The sequence below is a fragment of the Eufriesea mexicana genome, unplaced genomic scaffold (genome assembly GCF_001483705.2).
Source record: "Eufriesea mexicana isolate 0111107269 unplaced genomic scaffold, ASM148370v2 scaffold4331, whole genome shotgun sequence".
In the NCBI taxonomy this organism is placed as follows: domain Eukaryota; kingdom Metazoa; phylum Arthropoda; class Insecta; order Hymenoptera; family Apidae; genus Eufriesea; species Eufriesea mexicana.
The window spans coordinates 231002-246502 of record NW_016912318.1 but is presented as its reverse complement, the minus strand read 5'-3'; positions in this window follow the sequence as shown (position 1 = coordinate 246502).

Here is a 15501-nt window from a genome sequence, read left to right as displayed (position 1 = left end):
TGAGAACGAGACGATCGCGAGGTGCTGGGGATCGGGATCGAGAGATCGGTTGTAGACTCGATGATCGGTCTGGGTAATTAGCTCGTCGATCGAATTACACTGGGCACGCGAGATCGGGTGAGATTCGATGCCTAGGGTGCCAGGGGGCTCCTTCTGCGAGGAGAAGGAAGACAAAGGCGTCCGGGCCAATCGAAGGAATTATTATCGGCGATACAGAGAGGCGTGCTGGAACGAGGCGAAATAAAAAGGCAGAGGGTCACCGGGTTTCCAGTATCGGAGAATCTCTCCCGATTGTCCCTGCGCGTCGCTCGCCGTGTCCCTCGTTTCCAGAAGATAGTAGAAACGTCCCGATTATGGTCAGACGTGTCCCGCATATATTCCCCAGTCTTTCAGCGGTAAAGCATCGTTTCTCTTTCACTCCCATCGCGATCTTGACACGTTTCGCTGTAACCGGTATCGAGGAACTGACGATACTTTGAAAAGTGCAATCCTGTATCGATTTGTCAAATTTCTCGGCTCGATTTCTCTAACTTCTGTCAATTGTCTTCCCTTTCGTTTCGACACCAATGGCTCGCGAGACTCGCGGAAATATTAAAAAGCCCTTCGAGTAACAGACATCGCGCTAGAATTTTAATTTTCAATATTGGCCCGGAATTTCAGATGCGCCATCGGTTCGCCTCCGATATCATATCTCGCCCTGCGCATGTTTATGCATTTTTATTTGCATCGGTGCTGGATTCAGGGTTAAAAATTTCCCCGGCATCCGGCTCGCACCGCGTCGTAACGATATAGCTCGTTCCCACGCGGTGCATTCTGGTCTACCGAGTGGTTAGGAGCGAAAGAGGAATTGTAACGTATCGAGTGAAATCGGCGTTGGACAGTGCTCGAGTCTTTAACATCGTCGCAGAGAGCACCAGACCTCGGGTCACTCTAGCTGCCAGTAGTATATACACACCGAGTATCAGACGTTGAGCGATTCTAGTCACCGGTAGTATATACACAGCGACTGTCAGACGTTGGACGACTCTAGTAACCAGTAGTATACACGACTTAACCTGAACCGAGTAGACATTGAACGATTATAGTCGCCAGTAGTATATACACGGCGAATGTTAAACATTGGGTGAGCAAAGTCACCAGGAGTACGTACAGAGCGAATGTCAGACGCCGAGTGACCAGTGTTACCAGTAGTATGTACACGAGAAATGTCAGACGTTGGATAATTATAAATAGCAGTAGCATATATACGGCGAATGTCAGACACTGGGTGATCAGAATCGCCAGTAGTATATACACGGCGAATGTGAGACGTTGAGTGACCAGAATCGCCAGTAGTATATACGCAGCAAAAGTTGGGTGAGCAAAATCACCAGTAGTATATACACAACGAATGCCAGACATTGTTCAATTATAAATAACAGTAATTTTATACACGACGAAAGTTAGACGCTGTTTAATTATAAATAGCAGTGGTATATACACGGCGAATGCCAGACATTGAGGTCCCAGAGTCACCAGTAGTATATACACAATTCAATGTTAAACATTGATTGAACAAAATCACCAGTAGTACGTACAGAGTGAATGTCAGACATTATGTGACCAACGTCATCAGTAGTATATACGCGACGAATGTAAGACGCTGTTTAATTATAAATAGCAGTGGTATATACACGGCGAATGTCAGACATTGAGGTCCCAGAGTCACCAGTAGTATATACACTATTCAATGTTAAACATTGATTGAACAAAATCACCAGTAGTACGTACAGAGCGAATGTCAAACATTATGTGACCAACGTCATCAGTAGTATATACACGACGAATGTCAGACGATGGTTAATTATGAATAGCAGTAGTATATACACGACGAAAGTTAGACGCTGTTTAATTATAAAGAGCAGTGGTATATACACGGCGAATGTCAGACATTGAGGTCCCAGAGTCACCAGTAGTATATACACAGCAAATGTTAAACATTGGGTGAACAAAATCACCAGTAGTACGTACAGAGCGAATGTCAGACATTATGTGACCAACGTCATCAGTAGTATATACACGACGAATGTAAGACGTTGTTTAATTATAAATAGCAGTGGTCTATACACGGCGAATGTCAAACATTAAGTTCCCAGAGTCACCAGTAGTATATACATAGCAAATGTTAAACATTGGGTGAACAAAATCACCAGTAGTACGTACAGAGCGAATGTCAGGCATTGAGTGACCAACGTCACAAGTAGTATATACACGGCGAATGTCAGACGTCGTTTAATTATAAGTGGTAGTAGTATCTATACGACGAATGTCAGACATTGGGTGATCAGAGTCACCAGTAGTATATACTCAGGGAATGTCAGACGTGGGATATAGACACCGGTTGTAACTAAAAAAGGTTAACCCGGCCTGGGGCCCGGAGGATGGAAATTCTGATTGCGATCAATCAGCTTCCGCTGCTTCAGATCTTCTGCTACCGTGGAGGAACAATAAAGCTGACGTCCGCCAAATGCGTCTCTGACCTCCTTTGTACTTCCATCATTGTTTTCCAGCGGAAAGCACTCGTCTGTTTCGCCCTATTGCCAGCGCGAAGCGAACGCACCGTGGCAAGCTCGTTACACGAATATTCTCGTGCCCGTTCCTTGTTTATGGATCATCACAAGTGGCTCGGCTGAATTTCCATCGGAACCAAGGGCCGCTCCGCTTTCTCCGCGAGGGTTCCGCACGAATTCTGCCTCCCCGGATCAGCTCCCCGTTAATTTTTCTCCGCTCCCCACGGACGCGGCCACGACCGACCAAGCAGCCGCGGGCTGGCAGAACGGAAGAGAGTAGGATGGAAATTCAATTTGATTCGATTAGCGGAGCCAGCGAGGGACGAGGTCGCCAGGAGGGGGAACAATTGCGGCCGTGGCTCGAATTCTCGAGTGACCCACGGATCTTCCGGATGATCACGGCACCGAGATTTCGATAGTCATTCGATACCGGCCATTTAGACGGGGCTGCTGTTACAGATACGACAGAGGGCCACGGCCTCTGGCCGGAGAATTTTCCGCGTGCAGGGGGAGGGTGAGTTCTGGTGGGATGCAGGGGCTGGCGAACGTTCGTCGACAACGTCGAGTGACTCTCGTCGTATCTCGACGCGCGGCACGAGTTTAGTCGAGTGAAAATGACGTTAATTAATAATATCGACGTATGCGCGACGCGAGTTCCAGGTGGCTCTGTGCTGCGAGCGTTGGTTTTTAGGCAAAGGGCAATTAAAATCGTCTCCTTTTTCCTCTCCCTCCCTCCCTCTTCGCTTCTCCCCTCGTTTTTTCTCCCCGTTTGCCGGCGAAGAGGTCGTCGTCGTCGTTCATCTTGTTTAAAGCTTTCGTGGCGACCCCGGTCCTTCGGCAACGTTCAATTTTATCAAATTAGAGGCCACTTTGAGCGCAAAGACGCGGGCCACGAGTTTCTGTTTGACTTCTATTTAAACCCCGGGAGAGTTCGTCCACCCTTTGGCCATTACCGTGGCCACGACGTATCCTTTTAATAATCCACCGTGTGTGTGTGCAGTTCCGCCGTTGATACCGGCAACGGTCTCGCAGCTAATGGTAAATATCAGATTCGCCGGGACCGGCAGGGAACGCGTCCGCTGAACATTTCGCGTAACGCTTATTCGCCGAATAATAAGCTTATTCACCGAAACGAATGCTTTCTGGCTGAATAATTGGGCTGACCTACTTCAAAGGGCTCGCTAATTACGTAAAGATATTATCTTATTCGCGCGGGACCAGGTAAATATAACCTACTCCGCGAGTCTCCTGCCACTTCGCCACGGTTTATCTTACGGCTTAAAGACCTTCATCGGCGCACCTTGTTGCCTTTAATAACGCTCTCGTTACGCTCTTCAACTACCGATGTCGATGCTGATAACGTACCTACGGTTCCTGGGACGAATCGGACATAAATTGGGTAAAAATACCTAACACCTGTCAATACTTTTCTTCGACTTCTCAGCGAATTCGAGAAAGAAAAGACCAGGAGGAAGGAAAAATGGAATTTTTAAAGAACTGGTGTCAATGTTGACAGGGTAGCTAAGATTCCTACGACGAATCGGACATAAATTGGGTAAAAATACGTAACTCCTGTCAATACTCCTTTTCGAGTTCTCAGCAAATTTGGGAAAGGAAAAATGGAATTTTTAAAGAACTGGTGTCGATGTTGACAGGGTGGCTACGATTTCTACGACGAATCGGACATAAATTGGGTAAAAATACCTAACACCTGTCAATACTCTTCTTCGAGTTCTCAGTAAATTTTGAAGAGGAAAGGCTCGGAGAAAGGAAATATGGAATTTTTCAAATACCGGTGTCGATGTTGATAGGGTACCTACGGTTCCTACGACGAATCGGACATAAATTGGGAAAAATCCCTAACACCTGTCAATACTCCTTTTCGAATTCTCAGCGAATTCGAGGAGGGAAAAATAGGATTTTCTGGTCAATCGAAGAATTTCTTCACGTACAATTGTACTTCTTCATAACACATTGCGTACCGCATAGAAATCTCTAAGACATACGCCAGGGACCGCACGTTGACAGTGCGTTGACATCTCAGGTCCGAAATAGATGGCACGCGAAACTCGAGGAAACTCGTGAGCAGTACGCAACGTGTTAAGAAGAAGTACAATTCTACGTGATAAGAAATTCTTCGATTGACCAAAAAATCCTATTTTTCCTTTCTCGAATTCGCTGAGAATTCGAAGAGGAGTATTGACAGGTGTTAGGGATTTTTCCCAAATGGATAAACGCCATGCTAGGTCCCTAGCTCACTATGGCGTGAATGGAATGACACGTGAAATTGGAATGGCATTTAAGTGTTAAATAGAATTGTGCGTTGAAATATTTTCATGGACAAAAATTAAGAAACGAAGTCAATTGTCTGCACATTCGATATCCGTACCCCATATTATCTACTCTGTCGTCCGAACCCTCTATTATCCCACTATTTTTCGTATTTCGCGATATTTCATTTCATTCCACGATTTATGTAGCTGCAACTGAAATTTGAGACGCATAGATTTCGTCCTAAATTAAATTTGAATTTAATATTCGTTATTGCTATTATCGCAATTAGCGTTTGGTAATTATATTCTACTGTTTCGAATTATATAAAAATTAAAATGAGAAAAGAGAGTATTCCGTTACTAAAAATTTCTCTAATTCGAAGCTCACGATCCTTTGGAAGAATCGGTGCGTTCGTCATCCTGGAAAATATAGATGTTTCCACTAAAAATAATATAAAATCCAATATTTGATATTTCAATAAGCAATGGGTGTATGGTTTTGTTATTCGAGCAAGCTCGGAAAAGTTTAATTACTTTGGACGATTCGAGTGGCTGGAAAATTGGAATAGTAACGCGAGTCTCTTGGAGATACTTGGCAAATACGAGTTACCGATATCACGTCGAGTTATTTAATTAATTTAAGAATCCTATGGCGGTGGAACGAGTGGGAGGAAAAATGATTTCGAAAACAAGGCGATAATCAGGGACCTCCATTTTGTTCCTGTAACTTAAATGCGGTTAATATAGCTGTTTCAATACGTGTATTTTTCCACGAGCATCGAAATACACGGACCGTGATACGCCTTGTGTGTATATAACGTATTCGTATTTTATAATTTTTCGTACGATGATTAATGTACGGTAAAATGTCCGAATACTTAAATATATTTACATAGGCAATTTGCGATACAAACGTGATTTGCTAGATTGCAGGTAATGATAACGAATGACGTGATTTTGGCTAATAAACCTTGTTCACGCAATCGTCTCTTTTATATAATACCTATATAAGAAAGTATTTAAATAGCGTATTATTTCGTACCAATACTCGCTTACTCTTATCGTAATAATATTTTTACCTACAAATTTTCTTTCCTACAAAAATTTCCTCCCATTTTTGACCTCCCGATAATATCTATTTTGTATAAAAATAATTATTTTCGTCTTCTTAATAACGAAAATTTTGTAGAAAAATAATTATTTATTTTCATCTCTTTTTATATTATCCATTTTGTACAAAAATAATTATTCTCGTCATCTTAATAATATCTATTTTGAATTAAAAATATTATTTTCGTACTATTGATAATATCTATTTCCTATAAAAATAATTATTTTCGTCATATTGATAATATCTGTTTTGAATAAAAAGAATTATTTTCGTCCTCTTAATAATATCTATTACGTACAAAAATAATTATTTTCGTCATCTTAATAATATCTACTTTCAATTAAAAATATTATTTTCGTCCTCCTGATAATATCTATTTTGAATAAAAAAGAATTATTTTCGTTCTCTTAATAATATCTATTTCGTACAAAAACAATTATTTCCGCCACCTTGATAATATCTATTTTGAATAAAAAGAATTACTTTCGTCCTCATTATAATATCTATATTATATAAAAATAATTATTTTCGTCCTCTTAATAACATCTATTTCGTACAAAAATAATTATTTTCGCCATCTTGACAATATTTATTCTGAATAAAAAAAATTATTTCAGTCCTTTCGATAATCTCTACTTCCTGAAAAAATAATTATTTTTGTCCTCTCAATAATATCTATTTCATGTAAAATAATTACTTCCAATCTTTCGATAATAAATATATGATTTCGCTATATGCAAATTTGTTTTCTTTTTACACGTAGGATTCGTTTTTATTTCGATAATGCTTCCCATGTTCGTGGAATATTTTCTGATATAAAACCAGACTATTATTTAATTAAATTTTGTTATTTTCGTCCTCTCAATAATATCTACTTCGTGTAAAAATATTATTTCCTATCTTTCGATAATAAATATATAATTTCGGTATATGCAAATTTGTTTTCCTTCCACGCGTAAGTAAGGTTCGTTTTTATCCCGATAATGCTTCCCGTGTACGCGGAATATTTTCTAATGTAAAGGTAGACGATTATTTAATTAAACTCTGTTAGTGGAAATTACGTTGTTTGCGTATTGTTACTCGCGACCGAGGAGAGCGCGTATTCATTTCGCAAATTATTTGCGTCGTTGTACTTACATATTCCGGTACTCCATTCTACGCTGTAAATAATCAGGAAAAATAAAATATGGATATGTTAATTCCCGGCAAAACTCGCATATATTTCGACGCACCGGTTCGATACTCGCGTACGAAAAATTCCACGGATTAAAACACGGACACGTTAGCCTCGCGTGTGTTCGATATACGTTCCTGGCCATCTACGCCGATAATTCTTGCCATCGCCGCGAATTTCCAAGTAATTCGAAATCGATTTGGGAGGAGGGCGAGGGGGGCTCGTAAAAATTCAAGTCGCTGGTACGAATTCGGTCAAATATTCGGATCAAATTTAGTCTGGACTCGTCGGGGTAATCAAACTGCTCGTACCGTCATGATCGAATACTTATACGAGGTAGGAGCGGTAAATTTTTCAGACCCCCTCTGAGCCTCTGACGCTGTAATTACTATAGCGCAGCCCCCCGCGAACTTCGTCGCATAATATCGTGGCACTTGGAACGTATACACGTGGACCGGGTGAAAAAAGAGAGGGGAGTATCAATTTCATTTAATTAAACTCATTTAAACGTAAATGAAAAGCCTTGCCGTTCGCGCGGCCGACCGGGATTCTATTTAAGCACCGTAATCAAAGGAGTTAATTGACTTCGCCGCGAAACCAGCAACTTCTCGTCTTCTTCCGACACCGAATCGCATCGGCAGCTATCGATCCTTTTACCGTCCGTTAAACGGAATAAATCGGGAAGGTGCGCTACTTTTCACGCGTAGCGGACCCCATAGCGGCCCCAGAAATTATAATTTCAACAAATTTACTCCTTTTTTGGATTTTGGAAGCATAATAGGGAGCAATATGTCTGAGTTCTTTTACGTGTGGTCCCAGAAATAGTAATTTCAACAAATTCCAGCCTCTTTTGGATTTTGGAAGCATAGTAGGGAGCAATATGTCTGAGTTCTTTTGTGTGTGGTCCCAGAAATAATAGTTGCCATCTTCTAAGTCTTGGAAGCATAGTAGGGTGAAATATGTCTGAGTTCTATTACGTGTGGTCCCAGAAATGGTAATTTCAAAAAATTCTCACCTCTTTTGGCTTTTGGAAGCAGAGTAGGGTGCAATATGTCTGAATATTTATATTTTTATGTGTGGTCCCAGAAGTAATAGTTGCCATCTTCTGGGTCTTGGAAGCATAGTAGGGTGAAATATGTCTGAGTTCTTTATGTGTGGTCCCAGAAATAATAGTTGCCATCTTCTAGGTCTTGGAAGCATAGTAGGGTGAAATATGTCTGAGTTCTTTTACGTGTGGTCCCAGAAATAGTAATTTTAACAAATTCTACCCTCTTTTGGCTTTTGGAAGCATAGTAGGGTGCAATATGTCTGAGTTCTTTTGTGTGTGGTCCCAGAAATAATAGTTGCCATCTTCTAGGTCTTGGAAGCATAGTAGGGTGAAATATGTCTGATTTCTTTTATGTGTGGTCCCAGAAATGGTAATTTCAAAAAATTCTCACCTCTTTTGGCTTTTGGAAGCATAGTAGGGTGCAATATGTCTGAGTATTTTTATGTGTGGTCCCAGAAGTAATAGTTGCCATCTTCTGGGTCTTGGAAGCATAGTAGGGTGAAATATGTCTGAGTATTTTTATGTGTGGTCCCAGAAGTAATAATTACTACAAATCTACTACTCTTTTGGCCCTTCCAAGAATAGTAGGATGAAAAGTTTGAAATTTTTGACGCGTGTGGTCCCAGAAATAATAATTCCAACAAATCCACCTCTCTTTTGGCTCTTGGAAGCATAATAGGGTGAAATTTTTGAATTTTTTGACGCATGTGGTCCCAGAAACAACAATTTCAACAAATCCACCTCTCTTTTGGCTCTTGGAAGTATAATAGGGTGAAATATGTCTGAGTATTTTTATGTGTGTTCCCAGAAATAATAGTTGCCATAAATCCACTCCTTCTTGATTCTTCGAAGCATAGTAGGGTGAAACATATCCGAATTTTTGATGTGTATGGTCCCAGAAATAATAATTTCAAAAATTCACCCTTCTTTCGATTTTTAAAAGCATAGTAGGGTGAAATATGTCTGAGTATTTTTATGTGTGTGATACCAGAAATAATAGTTGCCATCTTTTGGCTCTTAGAAGCATAATAGGGTGAAATATGTCTGCGTTCTTGTATATGTGGTCCCAAAAATAATAATTTCAACAAATCTGCCCTTCTTTTGGCTCTTCCAAGCATAGAAATAATAGTTCCCACCTTTTGGCTCTTGGAAGCATAGTAAAATTAAATATTTCTGAGTATTTTCATGTGTGGTCCCAGAAATAATAATTACCACAAATCCACCTTCTTTTGACTCTTCGATATACAATAAGGTGAAATATGTCTGAGTATTTTTATATGTGTGATCCAAGAAAGAATAATTTCAACAAATCCACCCCTCTTTTGACTCTCCGAATTATAGCACAATGAAATATGTCTCAGCTTTATGTTGCTACAAAATTGGACGTGAAACAGAAGTATATAGAGAATTCCGAGCTCTTTTCTCCAAATTTTCAAACTCGAGCCGGGAATAGAATCTTCTAACGAATCCCACCGCGAATTCATCTCGTCGAGATCCAATTTTCCACGTGAACGTGGAACAAACGTGGTTTCAAGGAAATTCGCTACAAACCACGCGCGATATCAATCAATTTCAACAGGGTTCGGTTACGTCGAGGCGTAACAGGGGCAACAGCGAACTTACAGCTCGTCACCAACGACGTCCAACCAGGCGTTTGCGTAGGAAGTTAACTAGACAAGTCGTTTGTTTGCTTCGAGCACTAACGTTTTCGTACGTCCCTGGTTTACGATGTTGGCGGTCGTAACCGAAGCTTAGACGCCGGGCCGAATTTCCAACCCCCTGAGCCACTTTTCTCCCGAGAATTCGTTAACGTCCCCCCTCCCCCCGAAAAAAGATGACTCAAAGGTATTGCCTTTGAAAGTTGGGAAACAAGGTCGTATCGATACCTCCGTGGCGTGTAAGAAGAAATTTTGGAAGGAAGAAGTTAATCAACCTCTTCTCAGTCCAGGTTTTGCTTTCATCCATCTTGTTTATTGTCTATTGACGAAAAATTGCGTACGGGGTGTAATCGATAGGGGGTGATGGGAAAGCAGGCAAGTATGAAATATGGTAACTGTGAAATGGAAATATAAAGTATCGGCAAAGTTAAAAAAAAAAAAAATGGAACAGAGCTTCGGTTTCGATGTGTACGACGTCAGGTACATCGAGGCCTTGACTCGGGTCAGGTACCTCGGCTTCCTGTGCTTTCCGCGTCGTTAGGGGTCGCTGACGAGATATCTCGCAATTGTGTAACAGGAGTGGATCGGCAATTGATTTCTGGGTTCGTCAAATTCCAGATTTCTCAAGCTTTCGATTTGTATTCCTGGGTAACGACGTACCCGCGAATCGCAAAAATTGGGGGATACTCTTGGAAACACGTTTTCCGAGTTTGACGATTTTATTTTCAATTTTTGCGGAATATAAAGTTCGCTAATTACGGAGGTTAGCGTAGACCATGAATTTTGGAAGCTCAATGCAATGTGATTTTATTTTGTACTTTTTGATAATAAAAATTTATTATGGAGATTGAATCATAAAGATTAGCGTATGCCTGAATTTTTAAAGCTGAAATTACCGATTTTGCTTTGCATTTTTGCGCAATAAAAATTTCGCGAATCTGAAAATTCCCGAAATTCGAAATTTTCAAAATTCTAAGCGTCGATTTTATTTTAAATTTTTGTGCAATAAAAATCTCGCCAGCCACGAAATTTAGTGTATCCCTGAATTTTCAAAGCTCAAATTACCGATTTTGTTTTGTATTTTTGCGCAATAAAAATTTCGCGAATTCGAAAAATTAACGTATCCCCAAAATCCTCAAAATTCGAAATTTTTAAACTCTAAAGGTCGACTGTATTTTTAATTTTTCTACAATAGAAATCTCACGAGTCACGAAAATTAGTGTATGTTTGAATTTTCAAAGCTCAAATAGCGGATCCTGTTTTGTATTTTTTCGCAATAAAAATTTCGCGAATCTGAAAATTCCCGAAATTCGAAATTTTCAAAATTCTAAGCGTCGACTTTATTTTAAATTTTTGTGCAATAAAAATCTCGCGAGTCACGAAAATTAGTGTATCCCTGAATTTTCAAAGCTCAAATTACCGATTTTGTTTTGTATTTTTGCGCGATAAAAATTTCGCGAATCTGAAAAATTCGCATATCCCCAAACTGCCCAAAAATCGAAATTTTCCAAACTTAAAATATCGATTTAACTTTACATCTACGCAAAATAAAATTGTCGCAAAATGGTGTTCAAAGTCTCGAAATTTCCCTGCACTCGGGGAACCCCGTTCCCCGCAGATATGCGAAATATCTAGTTATTTCGCAAGACCGGGAATAAGGTGTTTGATCCGCGACGTGTTAATAGTACGGGATCTACGGTGCGTGTTCAAAGGGACTCCGCCGCATAAATCTATATATTACGGGAAATAAAAGTTCGGGATACCGCGCCCGGTACGATCTCATTTGATTATGTACGTACGTCGGTGTGTTTTCCAATCATCTTCCTGGTTATAAATATTGATTTTCCCGAGCAATCGAGAACACTCGATGCGAGCGTGTGTAATCCGAGAAGGTCCTTGACATTTTTACGCGCTTCAAGAATAACTATACTCGCTACGCCGAGTAGAAATATTGTTACAGATATGGTAAGATTGCTCGTAAAAAAATCAAGCCGTAACATAACCTATTCGTATTCCTTATCCGCCTACTATACTCCGCCAATATCCCCAACCAACTCGTAAGGATCGTATGAGTAAGAGTACCGTGGCACGATAGTGAAATATTAAGTCGGCGGTCTTGTAAAATAATAATAATAATAATAATAACAACGGCGACAATGATAAATATGACAGTACCAGCAAAAGTAACAGTAATAATTATGATAAAAAATAACCATGATCACGATTATGGTAATTATTATAATTATTACAAAAATGATAACACTAACAGTAGTAGTAGAAGATATAGTAATAATTAAAATAAAAATAACCATAATAATGATGGTTGTAATAATAATAATAATAATAATAATAATGATAATAATAATAACAACAACAGCAACAATGACAAATATGATACCAGTAGTAAAAGTAATAGTAACATTATTATTATTATTATTATTATTATATATAATTATTATTATTATTATAACCGTCATTATTACGGTTATCTTTCTTATAATTATTACTATATCTTTTACCACTACGACCGCTGTTATCGTTTTTATAACAATTACAATAAAAATAACCATGATAAGGATTATTGTAATTATTGTAATTATTATAAAAATGATAACGGCGATAGTAGTGGTAAAAGTAGTAGTAGTAAAAATAACCATGATGACCATGATTATGGTAATCATTATAATTGTTATAAAAATGATAACAGCGATAGTAACAATAAAAGAAACAGTAATAATTAGAATAAAAATAACCATAGTAATTATGGTTATAATAATAATAATAATAATAATAATGACAGTGATACCAGTAGTAAAAGTAATATTAATAATTACAATAAAAATAACCATGATAATGCCGATGGTAACTATTATAATTACAATAACAAGAATAATATTAATAATTATAATAAAAACAAGCATGATAATGTCGACGATAATTATTGTAATTACAATGATAAGAATAATAATAACAGTAACAACCATGACAGCGATACTGATAATAAAAGTAATAGCAATATTACCAGTAATAATTAGTAATAGAAACGATATTAATAAAAATAACCACGATGACGAGGTTGGTAATCATAATAACAATATAATAACAATAATAATGGGAAATAAATAAATAACGAGCGCGATTAATGCACATTCGGCCACGTATAATTACGGGAAACGATCGTCGATTATTTTTAATCATCTTCATACACCCCGAGAAGATTAAATTACACGCAATAGTATGCCTCGGATGGAATTATTAATTTTAATATTCCCGAATAAATTTCTACCGTTAATGCTCGCAATTAACCTCTCGCAATCGTATCAGTTAATCGAATGAAAATTCGAATCGGCCATTATCCCGATATTTTCTTTTCCCTCCCTTGCGCGCTGCTATATTTTTAAATATTCGGATAATTCGTTAAAACCAACGACCCCGGGGGGAGAATATCGCGAAAGGATCCGTTGTTTCCGGAACAATTTTCCCGACGGGAATTTTTTATTCCCCCGACGAACTTATCCGCTGTCAAATAGTCGAGAAGTAAAATATGTTCGAATTACAACGGTCCGGCTGATCATCCATGCCCCACGTTTCCGACTGCGACCCGTGAACCCGTGTGTCAGGTCGAATCGAAGTGTTAAATATGAAAATCACGGGACGATTTCAACGTGAGCTTTATTCGCTTGAAATAATAATGAAAATCGTTATCGAGCAAGAGTTAACGTGACATTCAGCGGCACCGAGTTATCGATTATGGCACCCTCAGGCACCCATTACTCTGACCACCGACGATTAGAAACGCGCACCCTGATCGGACATTTGTTATCCATCTTGATACAAGAACAATTTTTATCTGCACCATCGATCTGCGTTAACCCTCTATGAACCGAATATATATTTTTCTTGACTACAAGAATTCTATGTAACATAAAATCAACAAATATCAATCAATAAATTCGGCAGTTTTGACAATTTTGTTATAACGAATTCATATTGAAAGCTTGAATTAACAACGTTTGTACTATTGTGCCAAGATAATGTGCAAATAAATAGACAAGATAATTCTCCACGTTATCTTGTGGAAAAAAGGTCATAGGGAGCCATAGAGGACCTAACCTATCATGATCGAATAACCGATAAATGAAAAAGAATTAGAATTTTTGAAAATAGACCCACGGGGAGTATTGTAAAAGTAATTATAAATATAACGAAAGAAAAATGGCGAACTGGAGTGATCAAGACGGTAACGTTGAATGCAGTATTTAATAAAATAAACATACATTGGCATGTAACTTGAAAGTTACAGGAGCCCATAGAGGGTTAAATAGTGTAGGATAGGAGAAAACTGGTTTTGAGACACCAAAAACTGACAGAACAAAGAGAAAAGAATAATATAAATATAAAACTCATAAAATTAATTTAACTTAGGAAAAGAATACTAAGGTAACGCAAAGAAAACACACAAAAATCGAATTGCATCGAATTGTTCAAATTTTTAGAGACCACGTAACAACATGTTGTCATCATTTCGTGGCATTATTTATTATTACTTAATCCTGTTCAACTTAATTTTATTTTTTCCATGTAACTTGGTGTACAGTGTTGTACCTTTCGTTGTCTGCTGTATAGTTTTTCCTATTTTGTGTGTGCATGTTTTATATCTCTTCATTGAAAAGGGCTTTGCCCGTAAGTTTCAATAAAATAAAAATATAAATAAAAATTCAGTGTTTCATGGTTTCCATCTTCAAGTATCTTCTACGTCTACTATGATGATGATAATGATTTTTTCCCACGATGCTCGAAGCTCGTTCATCTAGTTTTCATACCTGTGCTATCATTTTGATCAGGGTGTTTCAACTACCATTTTATCACGTTCATTTCCTCGCGTAAACGCGGTAAAACATATGAGCCGTTCATTGCACAAATTGATTAACTCCATAAAACAAAAAGTGGAGAAATGCAGTGAAATAATGTATACTGTTTTTCAAAATTCCCTTTATAATTTAAATCGAAATAAATATTGCAGAATGCGTAAATACAAATGTAACTTTCATCTAACGGTATATAAAATTTATAAGAAAAAACAGTCAAAAGGTAATCGTTGGTAATGTTACCATTTTTACGTTACTGGAAGAGTTAATCGATCTGGCAAGTGAAAAAAGTAATAAATTTAAATTTTACCAAATTTTACTTAAATTCGGATAAGACGGCACTAAAAAATTCTCCGTTCTCATTCATGGCTTGCTAGTGCATTCGAGTTGCATTATTTCAACGATTTACATTAGAGTACGGAGGTAATCAAAGCGACCTCTGAAATAAATTATTTATTATTCAGTGGCCAACAAATTTTTGTCGTTTAATGGTGTTAATCTTAATCATCGGGGAAAATTATTATAAATATAAAAAGTTACGACTAAACCAAGTGCTTTGACACTTAATTTAAGATTTTTCAAAAAGTGGAGTTAATCGATTTGTGCAGTAAACGGCTCAGTTAACTCTCTTTCAACACCGAGTGAATCACGCTCGTACCGGTCACAATTAATTTCTAAGGACTCTGTTTTGGTCGTCGAGGACCCCCATTTTATGCTTTTCCTAACCTACGTTTCACCTCCCTGTAGGGACCACGCAACTTAATTTTGTTACCCAAAATAACTTTTCCATTTGCTTCTAGAAAATATTGATCGGTTTATA